This window comes from Lepisosteus platostomus, chromosome 12, assembly GCF_059453375.1.
Source record: "Lepisosteus platostomus isolate fLepPlt1 chromosome 12, fLepPlt1.hap1, whole genome shotgun sequence".
Lineage (NCBI taxonomy): Eukaryota > Metazoa > Chordata > Actinopteri > Semionotiformes > Lepisosteidae > Lepisosteus > Lepisosteus platostomus.
In genome coordinates, this window is record NC_142622.1 from 9,199,301 (window position 1) to 9,223,612 (window position 24,312).

The 24,312-nt window shown below is 45.2% G+C and overlaps 1 protein-coding gene and 1 long non-coding RNA gene across 2 annotated transcripts in view; one reads left to right on the plus strand and one right to left on the minus strand.

Annotated features, from left to right (window-relative positions):
* Nucleotides 1-2,152, minus strand: part of ywhaz (tyrosine 3-monooxygenase/tryptophan 5-monooxygenase activation protein, zeta polypeptide) — a 24,126-nt gene extending 21,974 nt beyond the window's left edge. The window contains exon 1 of the mRNA XM_088600816.1: nucleotides 1,915-2,152. The gene's annotated coding sequence lies outside the window, so the exon portion shown is untranslated. The remainder of the gene's footprint in view (nucleotides 1-1,914) is intronic.
* LOC148651037 (uncharacterized) lies at nucleotides 412-10,397 on the plus strand. The gene is made up of 3 exons (XR_015925639.1): nucleotides 412-1,883; nucleotides 8,860-9,003; nucleotides 10,119-10,397. It is a non-coding gene; the product is annotated as an uncharacterized LOC148651037 (long non-coding RNA).
* The last annotated feature ends 13,915 nt before the right edge of the window (nucleotides 10,398-24,312 follow it).

Genomic DNA, 24,312 nt, shown 5'->3' on the forward strand with positions numbered 1-24,312 from the left:
GGCTTGGGCGGCTTTCATCCAGCGCCGGCTTCCCATGGCAGAAAAGCCCCCCCCCCCGCTAGCAAGAGCGGGATTTTTTTTTATTTAAAAAAAGGGGGGGACAGGCTGCCGGTCATGAAGACGAAGGAGGGACGACCCGGCCTCGACCCGAACGGGCGTCCAAGCCCGCTTTCTCCCCGGGTGTCACCCACAGCCTGTCGCCGAGGGAGCCGGGTGGCAGCCCAGCCCACTTGTGAACGGAAATCCTCCTGACTGACTCAGCGTGAAACTCCGCGACAACGGCAGAGAACAAGCGGCCCATAGTAGTAGTAATAATAATCATAATAATAATAATAATAATAATAATAATAATAATAATAATAATAATGCTATTAATAATAACAACAATCGTATTACTGCAGCTACTCGGCATCCAGCTTCTGCACCGGACTGCTGCGGTCCAGTAGTTTTGGAAATGCCCCCCCCATCAGAAACAAAACCACTGAGGTGCAAAGAGCGAATCACAATCAGCCCGCAGGACGCCGACAGACCCGGAGCTGGGAAACAAAACGTTTCCCATCAGGCGACAGGTCTCTTCATCCCGGCTACCTGGGCGAGCACCGTGCGCCATCGGGGGCACGGGAAACTACGGTTCGGGTGGGTCACCCACGGGGGAAATCCGATCGTTAGAAGCGGGGGACGACCCGCCCCGCACGTCCACGAAATAAAAGAAAAAGAAAAAGAAAAAAAACCGCGAGCGGGTTCCGACCTCGTCGCCAGCGCGGCCGGGCCCCGGGCAGCGGGGGCGGCTCGCGGCCTCGCCTCGCGGGGCTCCCCTCCGGCGAGGCCACGCGGGTGCGCGGCCGCCCCGCCACACCCAGTTTCCTACCTGGCCCCGCGCGCACACCGCGGGGCGGCCACCCCGGCCCACCTCGCGCCGAGCGCGCGTCGCCCGCGCAAGGGCAGATCCGGAAATGGCTGCACGGCTGGCGCTCGGTAACACGGTGGACTCGCAGGGGCGGAGGAAGGAAAGATATATCTATAATATCCCCCCCACCCCTTCCTCCGCGCCCGTCTCGCTTGAGAATTACAAGTCGCTGTATCTACCTGTTTCGATTTAACTTGGGGGGGGTACCCCGAACTTTTAATGAAAGACGGCCGGGGTGGTGTCAGCGCGAATGAATGAAAAAATGAAGGAGGGGACAGGCGCCGTCGGAGGGGACCAAATGGGAAATAAAATCGCCGATGCGGTGACCGCCGAGCCTTACCTGGACAGAAATCAGGGCACGAAGGGAGGGCGGCGCGACCCAACCCATTCTGACATGAACGCGCTGGCCACACACACACACACCCGTCAGCGCCCGAGTCTCACCGTCTCGGCAGACAAAAACCTTCGCTAACTTCACCACATTCACGTGGTTCCCAAAAAGCGCTTCGTTCCACCACCCCCCTCTAAAGCCCTCCACTCCCGGAGAAGGACGAGGGCTGCGGCGTTGGATTTCTAATGAATCGCCGTCGACAGGGAGGCTTTTTTTTTGCCCCCGTTCTCTCCTGTCTGTTGTCCCGAATAACAGTTCATTGTCAGTCTCTGCTCCTAGAACCCCCTGCACGCCCGCACCATCAAAATCTCCACACTACGCGTACCGTAGTAAGCGGCGCCGAGCCCCCAGCGCAGCCAGCTCGGAAGCAGGCGCAGCTGAGCGTGGAGAAAAGAGGCTTTCTTTATGATCAAGGAGGGACCGAGCTGCAGAGCCATAGCCGTACAAAGCTCGGAAGCATCCGAAAACACCGGGTTTTCTTCCGTTCTGGTCCCTGTTTAAAAACCCCAAAGAAACAAGCCCGGCTCCGTCGAGCCCACCGGGGACGCACCGGACCGCGGAGACGGGCGGACGCGAGTCTACCAGGTATTATTCGCGATCGGCGGCGCCAGCTTACCTGAGAGTGTGAATTAATCGCGTCCTCGCTCGAGCTGCCCAGCTGACTCGCACTCGCAGGCAAGTCGGTCCGTCTCGCTCTGATCCACGGGGTTTCCCTCCAATCACCAGCCCCAGGAGCAGGGACAGGGCAGGGAGCGGTGACGTCAAAAGGCTGCCAAGGCAACCGGTGATTGACGTGCGAGCGCCGATCCGCCTGCGCGGCCGCCCCGGAGAGACCCGGGGGTAGCGCGAGGGCGCGCTTCTCTCCTTCTCTCTGCGAGTCGCCCGCCGCCGCCTCCTCCTCCGCCCCGCTTTCCTGTCCTCCCTCCTTCTCCCTCTCCCTCTCCCTCTGTCCGGCCGGCAGCAAGAAATGACAGCGCAGAGGCGGGAGCGTCTCTAACCCTCCCCCATCGCTGTTTCCTGGAACCGCAGTGTTGGGCGCAGCGGCGGCCGCCGTCTGAGCAGGTGGAGACAAGACGCGAGAAGCCGCCGAGGAGTGGCTCGGCCTGAGGGAGGGGTTGGTTGGCGAAGAGGGTGAAGTCAGAATATAGATTGCATACCCTTTCCAGGCTTTTTATGCCCTGCCCGGTAGTCTCACTACAGAAGTCTGAAAACACCCCGCGAAATTTCAATGTAATAGGATACCACCCATCCTCTCTCTGATCTGTCGAGAGAGAAACGGCGTCTTGTTTCTTCCTCGATTTGACTCCAGGCTCATGGGGACTGTAAGGTCGTCGCTGCAGGAATAGTTGGTGCCTGGGGGATGCTGGTCAGTGTCACACAGGCGTCCCTAGTGCGGTCCCCATTGCACTTGACATTTTTTCAGTTCGTTTATGTGTTTTTAGTTGTTACCACGGCGATTAATCCTATCGGGAACAACAGGCAAGTTAGGCTAGCATCCAAAATAAAATATTACCGATTATTGATTGAAATACATTGGAGAGGCCTTCTGCTCCATAGGTCCATACTGATGCAGCGGCTATCAAAAGTATTCACCCCCCTGGGACATTTACTTTATATGATCAGATCACTTTATTGGCCGTATACAATTTATTGCATTAGGAATTTGTCTTTTCGTGTACCCCAGCTTGCTCTCCATGAGACACACAGACAGGGAGAGAAGCTTGGGGTCAGAGCGCAGGGTCAGCCATTGTACAGCACCCCTGGAGCAGCTGGGGTTAAGGGCCTTGCTCAGGAGCCCAATGGAGTAGGATTCCTCTGCTGGCTGTGGGATTTGAACCGGCAACCTTCCAGCCACAGGTGCAGATCCTTAGCCACCACTCCGCCCCTTAATCAGGAGATTATATATGTGCCAAAGAGATCAACGTGAAATGGGAAAACAATTCTACAGACCCTCCTAAATTTAATTGTAAAACAGAAAATAACTGCATAGGCATTCACCCCATTTCCTGTGACACACCTATGACACAACAATTACAGCTGTACTGTGAAAATGAGACATTGTATTCAAGACATCAACTTACAAAGCTTAATTCCAAATCACTGTCCCACCTTTCATTTTTTAACTAAAATTTCTGTTTTTAATCCCGGCGTTAACAGTGAAACAGGAGTTCACACACACGTTTTTTAAATCTGCAGGCTCTGTTTAGTCAAACATTTGAATTCTACGCAAACACAGTTTCCTATATTAAACAGACAAAGGAAAATTGAAAAAAATGGGGAAAAAGAGGAGGTGGGTGAACTTTGATGATTGTATGAATGGCATTTGAATTGCAAATGCAGAATCAGGGATGAGCAACAGAATTGTTAGCGCATCAAGTGGACGCCTTGTTTCTGTGCAACAGCATTAGAAAAAGTGTCTCCATGTAATCAAAGAGAGAATATAATTGAACATGCATCGCAGTTAATAGCTTTTCTCCTGTGAAGAAAGAATCTGTCATTTCAAAGCTTGTTAAAAGAAAAAGAGCAATTTCAAATGCATGTCACTGGTGACCCTGACACTAATGAATATGTACGTAATGCATCATCCTGGGGTGTATTTATGGTGCACCAGACGTGTGCCGAACACAATTCTGGCCTGAATTACAAATTGACCTTCTCCATCACTGTGTGGTCTGGCAACACTTCTGCCCAGGACAAGAAGCAGCCGGAGAGAGTAGTACTGTATATAGTCGCCTGTTGAATTACAGGAGGCCACTTTCCCTCTGTGGACTGACGCTACCTCTCTGGACTGAAACACAAAGCTGTAAAGCTCCATGCTGACCCTTCCCAGCCTGCCCAACCTGTCTTCTTCTCTCCCCTCTGGTATGGGGCTCAGGTCTATCAGACAGGAACTGCCAGGTTTCGTAACAGCACCTGTCCAGAGACCGGGAGGCACCCAAACTCTGCACTTTAACTTTTGATTTCTTGCATGGCTCATTTTTACTCCATCAGGCCCCACTGTTATTTATGTGTTGGGTGGGTGATGCATTCTGTTTTTGGCTGTTGGTTGTTTATTTGTTCTGTATGTCTTTTAATTGCATGAGCTCACCGAACCAAATTCCATGCAACTAGTTGTCATGGCGATAAAGCATTGAACTGAACTGAACACATGCTGACAAATACTAACTTTTGCCTCATATTTGAGGCTTAACAGCCCTTCAGTGTTCTCACGAAAGACCTGCAGTATCCAACACCAGCAGGAATTACTTGTGATTGTAACTGAACCCATTTACTGATGGCGACATCAGCCCCTTGAAGGCTTCTAGACCACACTGACCTTCTCCATCACTGTGTGGTTTGGCAACACTTCTGCCTCGACCAGCAGGTTAGACCAGCAGGTTATCCAAGACAGGGCTGGGTGGGGGGGCTGCCTCCTAGCCTGGTCAGCAATGGGCACAAGGCAGGATACACCCTGAACAGATCCAAGCTTCATCACAGGGTTGACACGCTCACACTCACAGCAGGGCCAGTTTTCCCTGAAGCCAATTAACCTACCAGTACGGCTTTGGTCAGTGGGAAGAAACCAGAGCACCCAGAGGAGAACATACAAACTCCACGCAGAGAGCACCCCAGGACCTGAACCCAGGGCCCCCCAGCACTGTGAGGTAGTAATGCTAACCACTGTGCCTCTGTGCCACCTGTATATAAAAAATAAAAATAGATGGGTACTTGGATACTGAATGAATGTTATTTTGGGCATGGACAGTGATTCAAGTGGCTTTGTTTCATCTGCACTAACTCCCCCTATTAGTGAGGGCAGTGCATCAGTAGAAAGAGTAAGGTGATTGAGCCTGTGAACCAGTGGACTCAACACGAATAAGAAACACAGAAGTGTACCCATGTGCCCTGCTGATCAGGAGGACAGCACCTCCTTGCAATTGGTATGTTGGAGGCTGAACTAAATCAGCGCACTTCACAGCCAGCAATTTCTAACCTGGCAAGGCATTACAGCCTTGGGCATTCCTCACTGATAGGCCATGATCTAGGAGGTCAAAGGGCACGAGGCCCCTCCAAGATCAGCACATCATCATCCAAGTGTGCTTATCTAGCTACTACAAAACCCCACCCCTAGTGATCGATGGAAACCTGACTGCATGCAGCTGCATCAATCAAGTCAAGATGGGACATCAAGATGGGACACCTTGACTTGCTGCCCTTCCTGCCAGCTGATCCCGACTTGGAAACGTTCCAGGATAACAAAGATTTCTTGTAAGAAGAGAAGATGACGCTTATTTCATCATTGCCGTTGGGAACGGTGTTTTTTTACGTTTTGTACTGAATCGGAAAAAGACCCATGAAAGGATTTGGAACTTTGTGCCACGAGTTGCATTTAATCAGCATTTCATAATTTAGAGAAAAACACACCATTGTGAACCATTGCGTGGGTGTGCTTTTTTCTTTACTTGTTGATAGCTACATTTTTTGAAAAAATCATGAATCACAGGCACAAGTAAGAATATTAACATACAGGACATTTGTTTCCCAGAACTGTTTTTTTTTTCAGAAAAATATGCTCCGTATTTGGTTTTACTACTAACAATCTTGTCAATTGTTAGAAATATACTTCTTGCAGAAAAGACACATCATTCCCTTTTATTTTGCAGACGGAGAAATCATATCTCATAGAATCAATCAAATGAATAACTGAGGTTTCCTTGAACACCCTACTGTTCTGCTTTTTGAAGGTTTTCTGTGCTGCCCTCAGGAGTGAATCTTCTTTAAATGGAACAGAGCAAACAAAACAGAGACTCCAGACGTCTGTCAAAACACAAGCTAAAGACTATGCAACTGAGAATGTCACCCTGTACACTTGTGACACAGCTTTACAGGTAGTTTATTTCCAAGCCATTTATTTTTTCAGGGTTGTCAAGGTATTTGCTTTCCAACTGAGAGATGGTGTGCAGCCACTGTGCTCACCTGTAGACTGGTGCTGTATATTCATGTTCAAGGGAGATAGTGTGAAATGGACACCAGTGGGTTTAAATATGAGCTGTGGGACTTTTTACAATTTTTCTCTATCATTTAATTGCTTTCCAAGACTGAAGCACATGGCCGGAAAGTTTGATCTTCTGTTTATTGAATGAGAGTGAAAATGCATTTGTGATACCATACGGTGTTGAGGTTTGTGATTGTTTTCGTACATATGTTTATATAGCCAAGATTTGTTACCTGCATAATCAGGATTATTATTTATGCATCAATATTGATACAGCTTTAGGTGACTAACAAGTGTCTCTTAGATTTTAGATGAAGTTTGTAACGCTTGGCAGAGTAAACTCGTCTAGCTTCAAAGCAGAGGGGATGTTTGCTCAGATGTGGGGGTCCTTTGAGCAGAAACCATTGAAAAGTTGATCTTGGTATGCCTAAGTAAGTTGTGGGTTAATGATTGGCAAAGAAACACCAATATAGGATCACATTAAGAGCACAGGGAGAAGAAGAAAGGAAACAACAAGAAGGGAGACAGCCAAGAGCCAGGGAAGAAGAGAGGAGATGGGATTAGAAGCCTGCCCCAGGTGAGAGACCCTGCTTCATGACCATCCAAACCAAACCTGACTGGAGCTCAGTATTCGAACCTTGCTAGAGAGAGTGTCCTATTCTGTGTTTTTAGGGAATGGGTTTCCAGGGTAAAAGATACCTCAGTTAGAAACATCTTTCCTGCTTAGGGCGCATTTTTAGAATAGGCTGATAGGCTCCCATTTATTTTGTGGCATCCGGGGTGCAGAGAGACAGATTTAACTGCAGGTTGTATCGCATTTATTTAGAAAGACCGCTTATCTCTCATTTGGCCTCTGTATACATCAAGATTTTAATACTTAATAGCAGTCTGGGGTTTTCTAGGTGATTAGAATGTTAGGCCTGGGAAACACCTTGTTTGTAGATAGTGTAAACATCATAACTTGTGTGTTGTATCTTTGTGGTGTGTAGTGTACTGTAGTTTGTGTCTTGTCATTGTTAATAAACGTTTGTTTAACCAAGTGTGTCTGGAGTATTACTCCTTTCACCAAAGCTGTGGGGGTTCTGAATAATTATATTACTTATTGACTAAGCTGCTCGGTCAACTCCTGATTTTCCTCAATTTTGGCAACCAAAATGTTACTTCTGCCATTAATACATCTGATAATTCCTGCATCACCTACAATGGCAGAGAAGCTGACGGGCTACCTACAGTAAAGTCCTGCAGACTAAGCAGGCAGTAGGAGGGAAGATGGCTAACGGTCTTGTGAATTGTCCAACACTAATAGAATTGTGCGGCCTGAGGAAATCCCAGGTGTAGAATAGCACCTGGAGTTCAACAATAGACATGAGCTTAAATGGACTGCACTGCAACAGGCTGCAGTTACCAGGAAGGAAGAACAGGAAATGCGAAGGGAATCCGAGGAGACAAACATTATTCCAGAGCTGTGCACGGGGGTCCCTCTCTTGTAAGAGGGCAGGAGCAAGCCAGTTAGATGGAACTTTATTCCTTGCCTCAGGTTTACACTGCATCTGCAGCAAAACCTCAGCCTCAATCTGCTTCGCTATCCTCAGACAGGACCTCGGAACCATTTGAAGAGAAATCTGCCCTGAAACCACGAACCATTTTCTTTACAATACAGTTCTCTCTTCACGCTAACGTTGTCTTTCATTCGACAAAGCAATGGGAGGATTTCCCTGGGCATGCGGATTGAGCTGCAGAGACGAAAGAGCAGTTCAGCTTGTGCCGCCCACTGTCTCCTTCGGTATAGCTTAATGGAAACCAATTCCTGATGTTTTACATATTGGGTGATAGTGCAGAATCAACAACAAATTCGGCTTCAAAAGCAACCTCAAAATTGATTTTGCTATCTGAGGTTATTGTTTATTTAGATTATAGGGTATAATAATATTATTTTTGTGTCAAGTCAAGAGGTTTTACCAAGAAGGAAAAGCTCAGCTTTTTACAAATCTGGGATAATGTGCATTTCCCTGCTTTATTTTGAAAAATGTGTTCATCAATACAAATTCTAAACCAACTGCGGATATTGAAGGCCTTTAGATTATCAAAAAAGTAATCACAGTATTGTGTTAATTTTGTCTTTTAATTTTAACAGCCATGCTGAATTACTGGTATCCATTAAACAGGAAATAAACTTTAACACAGACTACCTTCATGGTAAGCACTGAGTGGTAAACACTTTCAGTATGTGTCATCTTCATCTTTGTGGGGGGTACTGATTTTACTATCTTCTATTCATTTCAGTGATACTGTGCTCATTTCGGCATGATACTGTAATTGTATTGTGTAAAAGGAGTACTTCGGAAATGAGCAGCATCTCACCACATGCCCCCGAAGCTAAAAGTAATGGTAAAAGTTTAAATGGAGTTTATAAAGAACATTTGGGAGGGATGACAGCAGCCAAATTCAATCAGACTGAGCTCTCGGTAATTAGTTATCACTGCTGATGTCATTTCCTCTCCACTAAAACATTAAAACATTATACTGTAGGTGATCTCCTTCTCTCCCTCACAAATGTCTTTTTGCATCCCTTCTCCATCTCTACAGCCTTCTCGGCCTTTTGTCTAAGATCATGCGTGGAGTGTCGTGTGTGTCTCCCCCTCTGCAGCTGCCCCTGGGTCACTCCTTACTCTGCAGGGGGGTCCCAGCCTCCTCCTCCTCTGGCCAGGAGGTCAGCCCTCAGCCAAGCAGGTAAAACCAGGTTTTATTGACTGAAACACTCCACAAACCTTTTCAAGCTGCTAAATTCTTGGGTTTGTTATTCCTAGTGAACTGTCAGTTAAGTGGAGCAACAAGACAGAAAGAACAAAAGTGGGCTATTGGATATCCATTGCACAGATCTGATCTGACCTAATAAAGCACTCTATTAAACTTGATGCAGAGTAGCCCACTGATTCAGAGCAGATACTGAACTCCCCCCAAAGAATTGCATTTTAAACTGTGGGATAATTGTAATTTGGCCCTCATTAAACCTAGTTAATCTCTCATCAGCAGAAACTATTATTTCAACCATGTCTAAAATAAAATAGGCTTTTCTGACAAGGAGAGAGAACGGGTGTGCTTAGTTGTTAAACAATCACATTCATCATCACATGCTTATTGTTTCTCACGATGTACCTAAAACATTAATTCTGCACAGCTTAATTAAGAAATCGATTTGGACCTTTCTTAATTAAATATGCGTAATTATAAGCTAAGCCCTTATTAAGAACGTTTTTGCATTGTAAAGCCAATGAAATTTAATATTCTATCTGAAGTTCAAAACTGCCCACTCTTCCTTAAGAATCTGGGACAGATGCATTTCACTCAAACTCCCTCAACTCTGATACTGGGAAAGTGGAACTGAGGACAAGGACTGAGTGTCAACTCTTTCATCTCCGCTGCGTATGGGAATGAAAAAAACAGAAGTCAGCCTGGCAGAGCCTGCACACAAACAGCTCAGTTACAGCCAGGGCCGTGTTACCCAATAGGCACAGCGGACACTACGAAAACTGGAGGCCCTATGAAAAAAAACTGCTTTTTTATTTCTTAAAACAAATATTCAAGATCAATAGTTTGATCACATGCTCCTCTCCCACAGTGCTGGTAGGTCAACTGGCTTCTGGGAAAACCGACCCCAGCGCGAGCATGTGTTTATGTCCGTGGGTGCCCTGTGATGGAATGGCGTCCCATCCAAGGCGTACCCTGCCTCGCGCCCCTTGCTTGCAGGCTCCGGCTACCCAGCGACCCTGAAATGGGTGACATGGTTGCAAAATGAATGGATGGAATTTTGAGCTTTCTACCCATCGTAATTGACACACCCACAGAGCTGCCTTCGCCACAGGGCCCATGGAACAGAAGTGCCTCCAGGGACTCCAGGGACCTTAGTCCAGCCCGGGCTGCGACTCACTCCGGGGCCCCACGGCAGGAGCCACTGCTCTTCAGAAGAAAGAAGATTCCCCACGCTGCCCTTCCTCCGAAAATAGTTTCAGCCTGGGCTCACATCTTCCACCTGAGACCTGCAGCTGTCGAAACCCTTCCAGACCCCGCGTACAGTAAGGGAATGCCTTCACGTTGGAAAGAATAATAAAAAAAAAACAGAATCATTCCGTCCTCAACGCCTTTTTCCAGCTTCTCCTTAAATGATGCTCCGCGAGAACGAGCAGGCATCGCAGGAATGGTTCTCTAGAGGATGCTTCTTCCTGCTTATGATTTTCGGATTTAATTCGGTTCTCCGGAACCCGACTCTCTAATTCTGTAATGTCGTATTAGGCAGAGAACAATAAATCCTTAGCGCATAACACATCTGATTTTAATTGCACATTACTGTAATTACCACTCGGTATATGCCCGTGCCCCAGAGTCATAAACACATCTACTGGCTGTTCATATGATTATACCACAAAAACGTACAAAGGAAGTATCAAAAGAGGGTCTTTTTCTTTGTGTCAACAGCTGTGTGCAGTGTGCCGACACGTTACAGTTCTCCAAGAGCACTAGAAACTATCCGGCGCACACAAGACCATGAACCTTAAATGACTATTTCTGCTCACTTTCCTTGGGGGACAGAGGGTCTATTTTTTACAGTCACGTGTGTTCCCTTCAGACCTGAACATCAGGCCACTAACCTATTTTAAACTGAATCCTCGATTTCAGTGATTTCATTTTACAGCAACAAAACTGCAACGCTGAGGCAACAGAAAATGTACCAGTGAAAGCATGTGTTTCCGAACTGCTGTGGAAGGCAGCTTGAATCACCAGGAAAAGGGCATTCACTGCAAGCTGAGACATTTCTCTGTTCTGCTACAGGTGGGGCAGGTTTTTCACATCGGCAGCCACACCTAAAACCCCTGAAGGGGCTGTGGAGCTCCTGCTACACACCGAGCTATTTAGGGCTGTGAATCTCTCCTGTGAAAGGCTGGAAATGTACTGTTTCAGCTCGAAACATCATTCATCTTATCAGCCCGTAAAGGCTGAGAGGACCCTCCTGTTACAAAACTAAAACTAGAGTGTTTATCTCTTGTGCCTGTCACCTAGTGACACAAAGCTTTCTTTTCTTTGGTGTCGGCCTTCTATTTGTTTGTTTTTTTACCTTTGTTTGAAAAAGAAAAACAAGATACCCGTTAGTCTGTATCAGATTTTTCTCATTTTGTTTTGTGATCAATAGAACGAGTCTAACAGAAGCTTTGTGGCCTAAAATTCACTTGAGAGCAGTGTGATGACCTTGAAGCCTGATTTTTTTAGATCTTAGAAAGTAAACAAGGCTGCACCTGGTCAGTTCTGGGATGGGAGACCTTAGGGATAACCAGATTACTGATTTCAGTGGTTTTGATGGACCAGTAGGTTTATAACTCTGGATCAGATTGACCCATTATGGCTGCAGGGTACACTGTGCTGTAGGAGGTTAGCTCCATATTACATTCCACTGCCTAGAGGACAAAAAATAATGTGTTGCATGAACGGTGTTGTTTTCGTTCAGCATTTCCCAGTTTTCCAGTGCGTGTAGCACCCCGCGCTTGTCTACATCGAATGTTACCTGCCAGATATTTTCCCCATCTTTAATTGAAATAAAATTGATCAACTGTAATTTTCAAGGCTCAATGTATTAAGAGTTTTACTCTATTCGTGCCAAGATGGCAACAACAACTGATTTTTTCTGTAAGGCACCGAATGAAACACCTATATTCCTTCTAATGGCAAACAAACCCTAGAATGCAGGAGGACTGCTTGACAGGAGAAACAGAGAACAGGGAGCAAGATTTCACAAGAAGATATGAGTGTTCTGTGCCAGACGTGAGGTGCTGAAGAATCTGTACATTATTTTGCTGTTGTGCAGACTGGGTGCTCCACAGTGACACTCAATTTCTCTCGAGTGACAGCATCACTCAGCTTGTCTATTAAACAGCTTTTTTTTACAGACCCAGGACTGAGCTGACAAGTACTTTCAGCCTCTTGTACTGAACACAGCAGCTCTCAATGGCCAGTTACTGTACCATCGTTATTCTCACTTGCTTTTCACTTACAGAGGTTGTGTGCTGCCAAAGCAGGTGGGTAGCAAACAGTGAACTCGATAATTAACTGTGTAGGAAATAAATGAAATCTGGCCTGGCGATACTGGATGCTACATCAGTGTTCTCCCACTCTGAGCTAAACACAAAGGAAGAAGAGAGTCCACTGGTACAAGGATCCTTTCCCTGCTGCCTAATACTATTATATAGCATTCACTCCACTGCAGAATGTATTTTTCTCCCCAACTGAAGCAGTCAAAATTAACGAATTCCACATTCTATTGTCTCCAGTAGTGTTCACCTCCTCTCCTATAGGACTCCCAAGTTATTTAAAATGTCCTAAAGAAAAGATTCAAGTGGGTAGCTGCGTCAGCATGCGTAGGCTGCAAAAGAACAAGTAAATTTATTCCACGCTGAGAAGGCTGCGTAGCCGAAACGTTGTGGGTTTTTTTTCCCCCATTTTCTTCTCTTTTCAGCATTTTACTGGTCCCTAAAGAAAAGATGTCAGTGTTCAGACCAACCCAGGGGGAAAAAAAAAAAATTCTCACGACTCTGGCACCTTTTTAAGAATACAAATTTACTGAGGCAGTTTAGGAGTGACCCCCACGATGTATTGTATAAGAAACAACATAAGATAACAGGCTCACGCTGTAGTACCAGACACCACTGGTTAACAATAGGTTTTGAGAAGACCGAGAGGAATACGGAAGGAGGAAGGCAGACAGACAGACCACCGCTCTTGTAGAGAAGTATGAATGAAAACGCTTGAGTGAATGCGGAGCTCGCTTCCTGTCGCGTCCGGCAGGAGAAGCCGAGCAGCTCGCGCGCTTCCGCTCCCCGCCCGTCGCCGGCGCTGCTCGGGGGCTCACAATCCTTCCGCGAGGCAGAGCTCCCGCCACACCCACGGCTCCCCGGCTGCTCGCACACCTGCGCGCGGCAGCAGGAAGCAGCGCCCGGAGGAGGTGGGAAGCGCTCGGTGACGCAATTCATCCGCCCGCCGGAGCCGCCGGCTCCAGCGCCATCTCTCGCTGCGTCATGGATCGGATGAGAAAAGTTAAGTTAGGCGGCAGCAGGGTGGCGCAGGGCTGGGGTCCTCGGTTTAATCCCTGGATGGGGTGCTGTCTGTGTGGAGTTTGTATGTTCTCCCTGCGTTTGTGTGGGGGTTTTTGTCTGGGCGCTCTGGTTTCCTCCCACAGTCCTAAAACATATGGGTAGCTTTAATTGGCTTCTGGAAAAACCTGTCCTGGTGTGAGTGTGTCCGTGTCTTTTTGCCCCGTGATGGACTGGCATCCTGTCCATCACATGCCTGTTGGGATAAACTCTGACTCATCCCACAACCTTGTCATGGACAATGTGGTTAGAAAATGGGTGGATTAATTTGGTTGCAGTGACATGTTTTTTTTTATTTCTCCTTCTTTCACTTCCAAACATGTATATTGCATATATGAAGATGTTTAATTTGCACACTTACTGGAGGAGATTATGTAATGCCACCACAGTGCTGCTCTTGAATCGGTTAAAAGAAAATCCTACACTGACACGACTGGCTGAAAGAACCAAACCTTCCTAGTTCAGAAAAAAAAAAAGACTGGGAGAGGACGCACTCCAATGCAGTGCACGAGAACCAACAGTGAAACATGAACTAGAGAACACAAGTGGACACTCTGCAGAAGTGCTTTTAAAACTGAACACCACTGCCCGGGATTCCATTACAAAGTCTGATTTGAACGCCTGGCTAAAATTACACTAAAAGCAGCTGCCTGGGCATGGAGCAGGGCCTGCGGTTTTCATCATCTCAGTTCTACTTGAGATTTAAGCAAGTTATGCTTTCAAAATAAAAGATTAGCTGTATACTTGAATATATCTGGTGCCTAGGTGCAACAGTAACTAGAATCTGTATGACCCTTAAACCTTAGAAAGGAGTTTAGCTGCAGAAAGACTGTGACTAATGAAAGATGAAGACAGTACACACTTTTAAACAAAAGACGGCACTGAAAAAGACGTAACTGAATTTCTTTCTTACCTTCTGTTCCACACACATCTCTCAAGGTTGCATCTTATTAATGTATTCAAACCTGCAGAGCGCCTCCACGTGCTTTAAAAGGGCCCACAGTGATCACTCCGAAGGGGCTGAATGGCTTGGATGATTTATGGTTTCTTTATGAACACTGACGACATGGCATTGAACAGATTTCAGCGCTGGGTTTTCACTTCAGGAAGGTCACAAACAGTGAAAGTTTTCAATAAAGCTTTTCCCAGGTGTCTTCAAAATCTCACAAAGATAAAAACCCTGACATTTCAACTGGCATTTATTCTGTCAAAGGAATCAATGCTCTTCAAAAGTACGATTCTACCTCAAGAAGCTGGGAGGAAATATTCAAAGCATTGTCTGCTTTTCATGTTAATCATATAAATTAAGACATAATTAAGACATGTGGCCACTGATTTGTAACATATGAAGTAAAGACTGGTCCGTAAATCAGTTTCTGTTGCATGTCACGCTGTAGCAAATCAAGAGCTACGTTAATAGCAATTGGTTCCCACAGACATGTACCGATTCAGCCTTGAATCAGGTCTTTATGGAAAGTTAAACTAATATGGGTGTTTGTGAAACAACAGCAGCGGACAAGAAAGACAAACAACCTTTAAAGTCAAAGTGAAAAGTTATTTTTGCACTAAATAACACTCGTCTTCTCTAATTCTCATAACATGGGCTACCTATCTGTAGATTTGAGCCCCTCATCATCACCAGTCAACAATAAGGATTAAACAGGATTAAACAGTATATAGCATGTTCCTGAAAAAATTGGTGTTTCTTTCTGTCTTTTCAGTCCTTTTAAACTATACATTTGTGAAATCAACAGGAGTTTTCTAACAGTTAATCAACATTATTAATTTGTCATAAAGTCATTTTTAAATATATATATATTTCTGATCTGGCAACATTTTAAAAAAAAAGCTTAAAGATATTCTCGGAGATCAAAAACAACAACATTAAAAACAGTTTGTAAAAATAATATGGGAGATCAGCAACACCCTTCCTTGCAAAGCCACTGTCTGAATACCCCTGGAGGCCTCGTTAGCCGATCCGTCAGGCTGCTGGAAGCCATGGGGTAAACCCAGCTGGTCTCCAGTCTCAACGCCGGCTTCACCCAAGAGAGTCAGGGCGAGCTGGGCAGGGCGAGGCCACACCCGAGACAGGATTCCCACCCACTGGAGGGCATGCACACGCACACACATGCATACTGCTTCACGCACAAAGGATCTGCACCTCTGGCTGGCAAGTTGCCAGTTCGTATCCCGCAGCCGGCAGAGGAATCCTACTCTGTTGGGCCCCTGAGCGAGGCCCTTAACCCCAGCTGCTCCAGGGGTGCTGTACAATGGCTGACCCTGTGCTCTGACCCCCAGCTTCTCTCCCTGTCTGTGTGTCTTGTGGAGAGCAAGCTGGGGTATGTGAAAAGACAAATTCCCAATACAAAACATTGTATGTGGCCAATAAAGTGATCCTATTCTAAAGCCTGCCTGAAACCTGATGTTTCTTTCAGCAATACAGCCAGAACCACAAAACACATTACAATGTGTTATGGACAATCAGCAGAACAGTTTACTTAAGAATCTTTGTACTAATCTTAGTCATGCCTACTCATCGATAAATCCTAGTATTCACCAGAACTGTACAGCACTTCTCATCTGAAAGCCATTTTGGAGGAGGCTGGAGATTCTAGTGGAGTTGTATAATGACTCGCGTATGAATAAGTCTGGTGTCATATAGCTCTGATCAGGTTACGAAGGTGTGGGTAATACCTATACAGTTGTAATGTTATTTACTGTGAAGCCTTTTGATATCTATGGGAAAATACAAAAGCAACATTATAATAACCTGTTTAACTACATTCAACAATTCCATTCAAATATTTGGAAACCCTTTGTAGAGTATTTGTCATTCATTCTCACTTATTCTAATATTAACATCTTTGACTCGTCTAAAATATATATCTTCCTCCAGTTTTATAACAAGCCTATCTGCAAGTACTAAGTGCTATCGCAGTCTAGCGGGACTTTTTTTTTGTTTAGGAAAGTACTTCTTATGAAATATGCCGCTTTCACACATAATATTTACTTTGACGCGAAGCACGTAAAGGTTCCAAAGAAGAAACACGTCTAATATTTAATCAAGGCCTCAAGGTGTGTTTAATCAGACAACACACATTCCCTAGTTAAGACGCTTATCGCGGACCAAGATGCGAAACGTTTCTTCTTCGATTAACGAGTTGGCTAGGATTTGCTAGAAAGAAATCAGTTTTTTTTTCCCCCATTGTGGTTTATCTTCGCTTACTCGATGTACTGAGTTATGTTGTAACACTTAAGCGCGTCTCTCTCAGACTATCAGGCGACATCTCAGCTGCGAATGACCTTAAAAAACACAGAGGTCTCGCCCTGTTTTTAGTGGAGATTTGTTCAAGCGTGCGCTGGCCGATGTTTCACTCTTACTCATGTCTCATCCTTCCAGTTTGTTATCCGACAGCTTCCCTTCCGATTAAAAAAAAAATCAACTTCAACGAGCCTTTTAACTCTCGCCTTTAATCCCCGGACACCTGTAGTCAGGTTTCCACTTGTGCAGCGTGCGGTTTCCGTCACATCCTGGAGAAAACGCCGGGGTGACGCTCAAACCGTGGCTCACGGATCTTCTCCATTCTCCTCGCTCCGCTTCAAAGTCAAAGCTACTGTGTACATGGTTTCAGATTTCATAAAAAGCTAAACATTATTTTACGCCTGGAGCATTCTCCAGTCGGAAGGGGGAGTGTAATCTTTGATGTTGTTGTTGTTTATGGAGGGGATACATCGTCACAGGTGACATTCTCGAAAGGGCCTCTCGAAATCGGCCCTGTAGCCGGGGGCTTGAAATCGACGCGCCCCGCCGTCACCAGGGGTCGACCCCGGAAGGCAACGGGCAATCGGCAGCCTGCTCTGGGGCTCCGAACCGGGTCTCTGCTCTGGTCTCTGAGAAGCCGAGTACGAAGAGGATACTGAGGCTATGAATAGCAATGAGCGGTGGTGCACATTTCCCCTCAGGAAACAGCCCCGCAGTCAACAAATGCTATTAATAACACGTGTAAGAGCCGTGACTAGCGGTGACATCTCTTCCTGGCCACTGACCGTTTTGTCTTGAATAACCTAACGACAGTCCCTACCTGGTTTTGCGGGAGAGTAGAAGCTAGTAGCTTGCCGTCCAGCCGGCCTCCATTGGTAAAACGCGCATTTTCTCCCGGAAACGGCACGTTTTCCATGGTTTCATTCAGCTACTCGTTAAAAATAGATCTTCACAGTTTTGAATTACTGACTTGCCGTTTTGAATGAAAGTTGTTGTGTTTTGTATATCAATCTTGTTTATTCTGGCCACAACACAGTAAACTCGGAACAACATACCCACTTCGGGATACAGAAAGCGATAAAGCTAAAATAAAGCCTCAAGTTGTAGTTTGAGTATGATTTGACTGACGCAATTGCCTCACATCGTTGCTGGATGTAGAACATTCTTGATTTGTTCAAATAATTATGTTCTTTCAGATACATCTACGCAATGACCTATAAGTGCAAACGGAACTGATTTTAATTTTAATTCCACCGAGGAAGCTCTATTATATTTCTAGATGAGGAAAAGCAATAATTGGGATCCATAGAGACAAAATAAAAACACAGATGTCAACTGTTTCAGACAGGTAACCTATCAACGCCCGAGATTCAAATACGATATTCAAATAAGAGGCGCATAATAATTACATGATAGCCGACTAGGAAAATTAAGTTTGAACACGTCAGAAGAAGAGTGATTTTGCAAACAGTCATCACGCAACCTGAGAACAGACGGACTTTGAAAGGGGCACCTACAGTAGTTTGGCCCATGGGCAATTGGCTGCTCTTAATTTTTCCCCCTGAAGGCATCTCCTGAGGAATTATCTTCCTGCAGATCATCTGTGCTGCATCCACAAAGCATCAACCCCATATTTTGCAGGGCCATCCATGGATCCACAATAGTTAGGAGTCTATTTTCATGTCAAGTCAATATACATTTTTTTCTCGTCTCCCAGTGTTTTTTTTTTTTTCAGATTTCAGGACGTAACTCTGGCCTTCACAGAACATCGTCTTTCCACTGGTCGCTGCTTGCATATGTAATGCAAAGTATTATTTCTTACCAACAAAAAAAAAAGTAAACACGTGCATAAATACCCTGTTGGCCTAATAGAGCCCAAATACTCCTTTCCAAACATGAAGTCTGCTGGATGATACGGCCATCGAGGGCTAAATCGGCAATAAAAGACATCTCTGCCAAATGAAAAACGACCTTTTCTGCCAAGTAGCCGGTGCTGGTTTCCTCACTTCCCCTGAAAGCTCACAAAGATCTGCTCAGTCTTGCACTGCCAGGTGCCCATGTGACCTTTGCTGGAGACTGAGCTGCCCTCTATCTGACTGTCTCGTCTGGGGTGAGACTGGGGCCTAGCGACAGGACACCCTGCAAGAGCTCATGTTACAGTACGTGCTGCTGCTGCTGCGTCTGGTGATAACCCACTTCCTTTCAAACTGTGTACAAGACACATTTATGTTGTTCTCCTATAGCGAATATGGAACCTGTTTTCCTGGTTGTTTCCCCTTCTGTTTCTTTTGATGCACCAGCTGCTGATCTATTTTTTATGTCTTCCTGAAATGATTCCCGCTGGAGTCCGGAGCGCCGGATTGCTTCTCTAGGCGTGTCGTTTTCAGGAGGCGCTGAGCGCACTGTAGCTGCCCGGTCAGGAATCACGGTCAGCGGGGAGGGCGCGGAACTGAGGTGCCGGCAGGGTTGTCCTTCGCCTGTTGTTTTTTATTTTTCGTTCCGCGAATCCTATCGACACGGCGTTTTCTCTCTGGATTTTGAAAAGGCGCTCAGCGAACGAGTCAACACCAGTCTTTTTTAAAGGAAATCTGAGCTTTTAGAGCACTGTACGCCTTACACTATGATGTTTTATTACGTTAAAGAGTTCTGCTCTGAAGGCCTTTGGAGACAAATTACCAGTAAAGTTGATATCTTGGACTTGCTGTATAACCAGCTTTTAAGAAAAATGTAGTCAAAACAACGTTCAGGAATAAATGCATACATATCAATGGAGAAAATGAGTATTTTACTCTCCTAACGTTTATCTAATTTTGAAATTCTTTTCATCCATTTGTATCATCATTTGAATGATGACTTAAAAAGGCATGATACAATTAACAGTACTTTTTTTTTCCTTTGCAAACTTATGATTGTATTATCAAAATCCAAGGAAACTTTGCTTTGATTTAAAAAAATATTGGAATAATATGCAGAATTATTACTAAATGCTAATGATCTGAAATGGTCTCTTTCGATGTTTTACTAAACTTGTAGTTTTGTCTCCCAAAAGAAAGTAAAATCTGGCAGATTGAGGTAAAAAAACTGTTTTAATAAGAAGGATAATGAACTGCTATAGCAAGGGGTAAAAGCACTCATTTGAGATAATTTGTGACCACAATTGTTCTAATGCAAAATTCAAAATATCAGATGTGCTACGTTCATGAAACCTGTCCCTAATCAGCATAAAAATTAATCTTTTTGAAGCTGTAAGCAATTACAGCTGTAGAACGTTCGCATCCTACATAAATGACACCCACTAGGTTTTCTGAACTTGAGGCCGTTTTCATTATATATTTATTTTGTTTCCCGAATGTTTTCTGAATAATGAAAATTTAAAGGTTCTACTGCCAGATTGTTCTGAATTTCTTTAACCCTTCAACTGTCGGTTCATCTGGCCGGTGGCAGCTACGTTCGCAACAAGCAGTTTATTTCTAATGGAGATTAAAAGATCAGCCGCTACTATGAAGTGTCAGGCAGTGAAATCCGAAATGGGTATTTCACTTTTGAAAGACTCCTAGAATCTTTAGGCTGTGCCCAGACAGACTGCTTGCGTTGCTGCATGTTTTTACCTGCCTAGAATTTGCCTTGGACAGATGCTGTTTTTTTTTTTCTGGCATCACAGCAAGGAACAGGATTTTAATGGATTCCTGCTTCTGCGGTACAGAGTCTCTGGTACAAGCACATGGACCCAATCCAAACCCACCTGGATCAATATTCATTGCCTATCATCTGGGCCTTTAGCCCTCATGCGTAATGAACTCGAGACAAGCAGCAGAAAAGAACTATGCTGCCACCTACACTTTTGTTTTTGAATGGGCCGGTGTAAATCTAATAAAACTCCCACTAGTTCACAGGAAATAGGATGTCCCGAGCTGGAACAACAGAAAGTTCTTTCTGTTTAGGGTAGAGGAATTTTCCAGCCACAGAACAAGCAGCAGTAAAGCAAAGTGAAAATTGTATTAAGAATAGCATTCCATAATTTTGTAATAAATTTGGAATGTATAACTTATTGCAAGAAGGTAACATTTGTAAACCTACGGCTGAAGACCAGACAAATGTCTGTGATTAATCTTGGGGGTTTTGTACTAGATTACGGTTGAACAGTAGGATATGGCCATGAAGAAATCCAATAAGGTTCTAATGTATCGCAAGAGATGTATCACTGACAACTGCAAGGAATTCTTAACGTTCACCATCATGAAAATGTCGGCAGTGTTTGTAGCAGATGCAATGACGTTGTACTGAACAGACATGACACAGATAAACTCTGTTTGACAGATGAACATTTGTTTTCAATAGTGATGGTCAACAGGGGATCGACTGTCTCAGACTAACAGAGTGCGTGCCCAACATTGGGAGCTATACAACCTCTACATCAGAGACACTTCCTGTATGATACCGGGCTGGGGATGCTGTCTTGTGCCATTCTGTCCTCTTGTGCATCCTAGTCAAGAACTTGCCTGTTCACTGGTCTCAGCCCTGGATGATTCAAGTCCAACCTGATCACCCCACAAATGTTCAATGGGGCTCAGGTCTGGTGAGGACATTCTCATCAACTTACAGTACCTGACACATTCTCACCTCCCAAATCAGCCGTCGGTACATGACCGGCATGAAGACATGCATCGTCCTGCTGGAATGAACGAGCCCACAGGAAGGGCCCCAGGCCTTGAGCAATGCAGAGCCATGCAATCAGGTTTCCATCAATCAGGGCCAGAGGAGTTCTATGGTCTACACACACATGCCCAGAACATCACCCTGGTGATAATGTGATAATGTCCAGGCAAGATGCTGTGACCTTTAGTCTCCCAGATTGTGACCTGGATGGTATTTGGCTTTACGGCAAATCTTGCCAGATTAGGAATCGCTGGCTGTGAACACTCCAGACTGTGAACGACAGCATTCTGGCTTAGTCCAGCCTGCAGCATATGAGTGGCAGAGAGGTGCTATTCTCTCGATAGGAGGGAGTTAAATCACTTCATCCCCTGTGCCCACTTCCTTACTACAATAAGGAGACGTAGTGCTTCTGCAACAGTCAAAGCCACTGAAGTATATCACAGTCAGCCAGGAAAGATCAATTCATCAAATCAAAACATTTAATCAACATCAAAAAGCTGTGTACTTAATGGTTCTAAAAACTTCCATCCATCAACAGAGCGATGAGTCTCTTTTGATGCTCAGCGTACTATTGAAAGCTCACAAGCATATGAAAGTTTTGAGAAAAGTGTGTGAAGATGTCCTTGTAACTTCAAGTACGCGGCTGACTCACAAGTCTGATGTAACAGTACGTGGAGTTCAGTTTTTACATTGTTTCACCCGGTTCTGGTAGCATGTGTTTTGGTAAGACTCTCTCCTGAGGAAGTTGGCGATGGTTTGCAATGAGCTTTGCCACAGACGCTGCAAAGACTTCGGTCCCACAAGGGTGGAGGAATAGGGGGAACAAAGTCATCAGTTCTGCCCACCACTGCCTCTCCCAGAGGGTGCCTCAGTCCTGCTGGTAGAGCGCTGTCGTTGTGTCGAGAGAAAAAACTCAAATAATAATGAGACAGACAATCACAAAACACGTGACTCTGGCACAAAATCAGAGACAACCTTTTCCAAAGTTAAAGCACAACTCCCCTGTACTCTGCTCAACCCTGAAAGTGAGACTGATTTTTTTCCTTCACTTTCCAGGTGAAAGTTCCTGAAACCTCAGTTCAGGTTTGTCTCAATACTCCGGTCTGTGTGTTCTTGTATGTTTAATTTGTTTTTTTAATGTATTTTTGGTGATGTGGTGAAAAACATCCTGGAAAATATCAACCACCTATTAGCCAGAACCATTTTGCGTGCAATTACAGTCACAGGTATGTTGCACATATCAAGAAAAACACCACAAAATGCTTTCTTTAAAAATGTAAATTTTTTAATTAAAAAAATTAACAAGCATTTCTTTAATCTCTAATGTAAAATACATTTTCTTCCATTAATGCTGAACCTCGTTATAATGATGCTAATAGTTGAAAGTTTTTGTTAGCAGTTTTGCCTTTTCACTTCGTACAGGCAGATCGCTGTTCCTTGTTTGACATATTTATTAGTGACCACAGATTAAGGCCAAGATGCCCCAGAACAAGAGGAACTACAGTCTTGTAAATTTAAGACCTATAATTGCATGTTTGGTGTTTTACATTTTCTACAGCTTCCTCTGAAGCATGTATGGTTGTGAGAAACAGAAGATAAGACCTTCTCAGTACCAAAAAACACAAAGCCAGACTTCCTCAACCGAAGAAGATAGCTATATATACACATTTCACTTGACAGAAGCTTTGCAAAAAAAGGAAACCCCTGGAATTTATGGTTTTGCATTATATGAAGGTTGTACTACATTTAATTTCTTCTCGTACAGAGAGAAACAAACTGAGGCAGCCTTTGCATTTTTACATACATTTGTAACATTTTGTATTTTGTATTTTTTATGGACTTATGACTGCCTTAAGCTGAACAGTGGTCAACAGTGTGACCTAACTGTGTGTAAGAGCTGGAGTTAATTCATTCAGTTCTGTGAAGCATTAAATCCATGCAAGCAACAGCTGCTTTTGCGTACTACTGGTACAGCTTTTAACCCCTACAAAATTCAGGGGATCAACACAAGAATTACTTTTAATGAACTCTAAAAATGAGAACCAGAAACTAAATGAATGACCGTGAAACGGGAATGAAAAAGGTGGGGATGAATTAGGGAAGGGCACTGGAGTGAGGTTGCCTTGAAAGTAGATGGGTGTCTAATCACTGTCTCCAACTCCAAAAGAGCTGCGAGTACACCAGCCACTCCCAGCAGCGCCAGAGGCTTAATTGCTTTTAGCGGTAAAGGAAAACTCCCGTCTTCACAAGAGAATCACACAAAATTGGAGTTGGGGATGGGCCGAGCCTGGGTTTGCTCCGTTCCTGCTCAGAGACCGCGGCTCGCAGGTCAGCTCCAGAGGAGGTAGGTCCAGCACTGCCTATCGAGCAGAAGCAGGGGAAAGCGCCCTCCGCTTCTACTGCACTCCGGTAACGAGCGGCCTGTCACATGGCCACACCTGCAGCTGCTCAGAGCAAGACGTCACAAGTCCCTCCAGAAGGGAGGAGGCTGCCCCCGGCGTTTCCTGTGAGCAGGAATGGATGCTCAGCAGTGCGACGCCCAGCTGGCAGAGGAAAGCAAAATCCATTACTCTCTCCCCACAAGGCTCTTGCTGGGCCCTGCTGGATTTACACCGGGGGCGCTACAGACACTCCCCCCCTGCACTGAGCCAGCCCATCCATCTGGTGGCAGGTTAAAGAACTTTCTGCCTGTTTAATTCAGGTATTAATAATAATAATTGCTTACGCTTATATAGCGCTTTTCTGGACACTCCACTCAAAGCGCTTTACAGGTAATGGGGACTCCCCTCCACCACCGCCAATGTGCAGCCCCACCTGGATGATGCGACGGCAGCCATAGTGCGCCAGAACGCTCACCACACATCAGCTATCAGTGGGGAGGAGAGCAGAGTAATGAAGCCAATTCATAGAGGGGGATTATTAGATGATTGGTAAGGGCCAATGGAAAATTTGGCCAGGATGCCGGGGTACACCCCTACTCTTCTA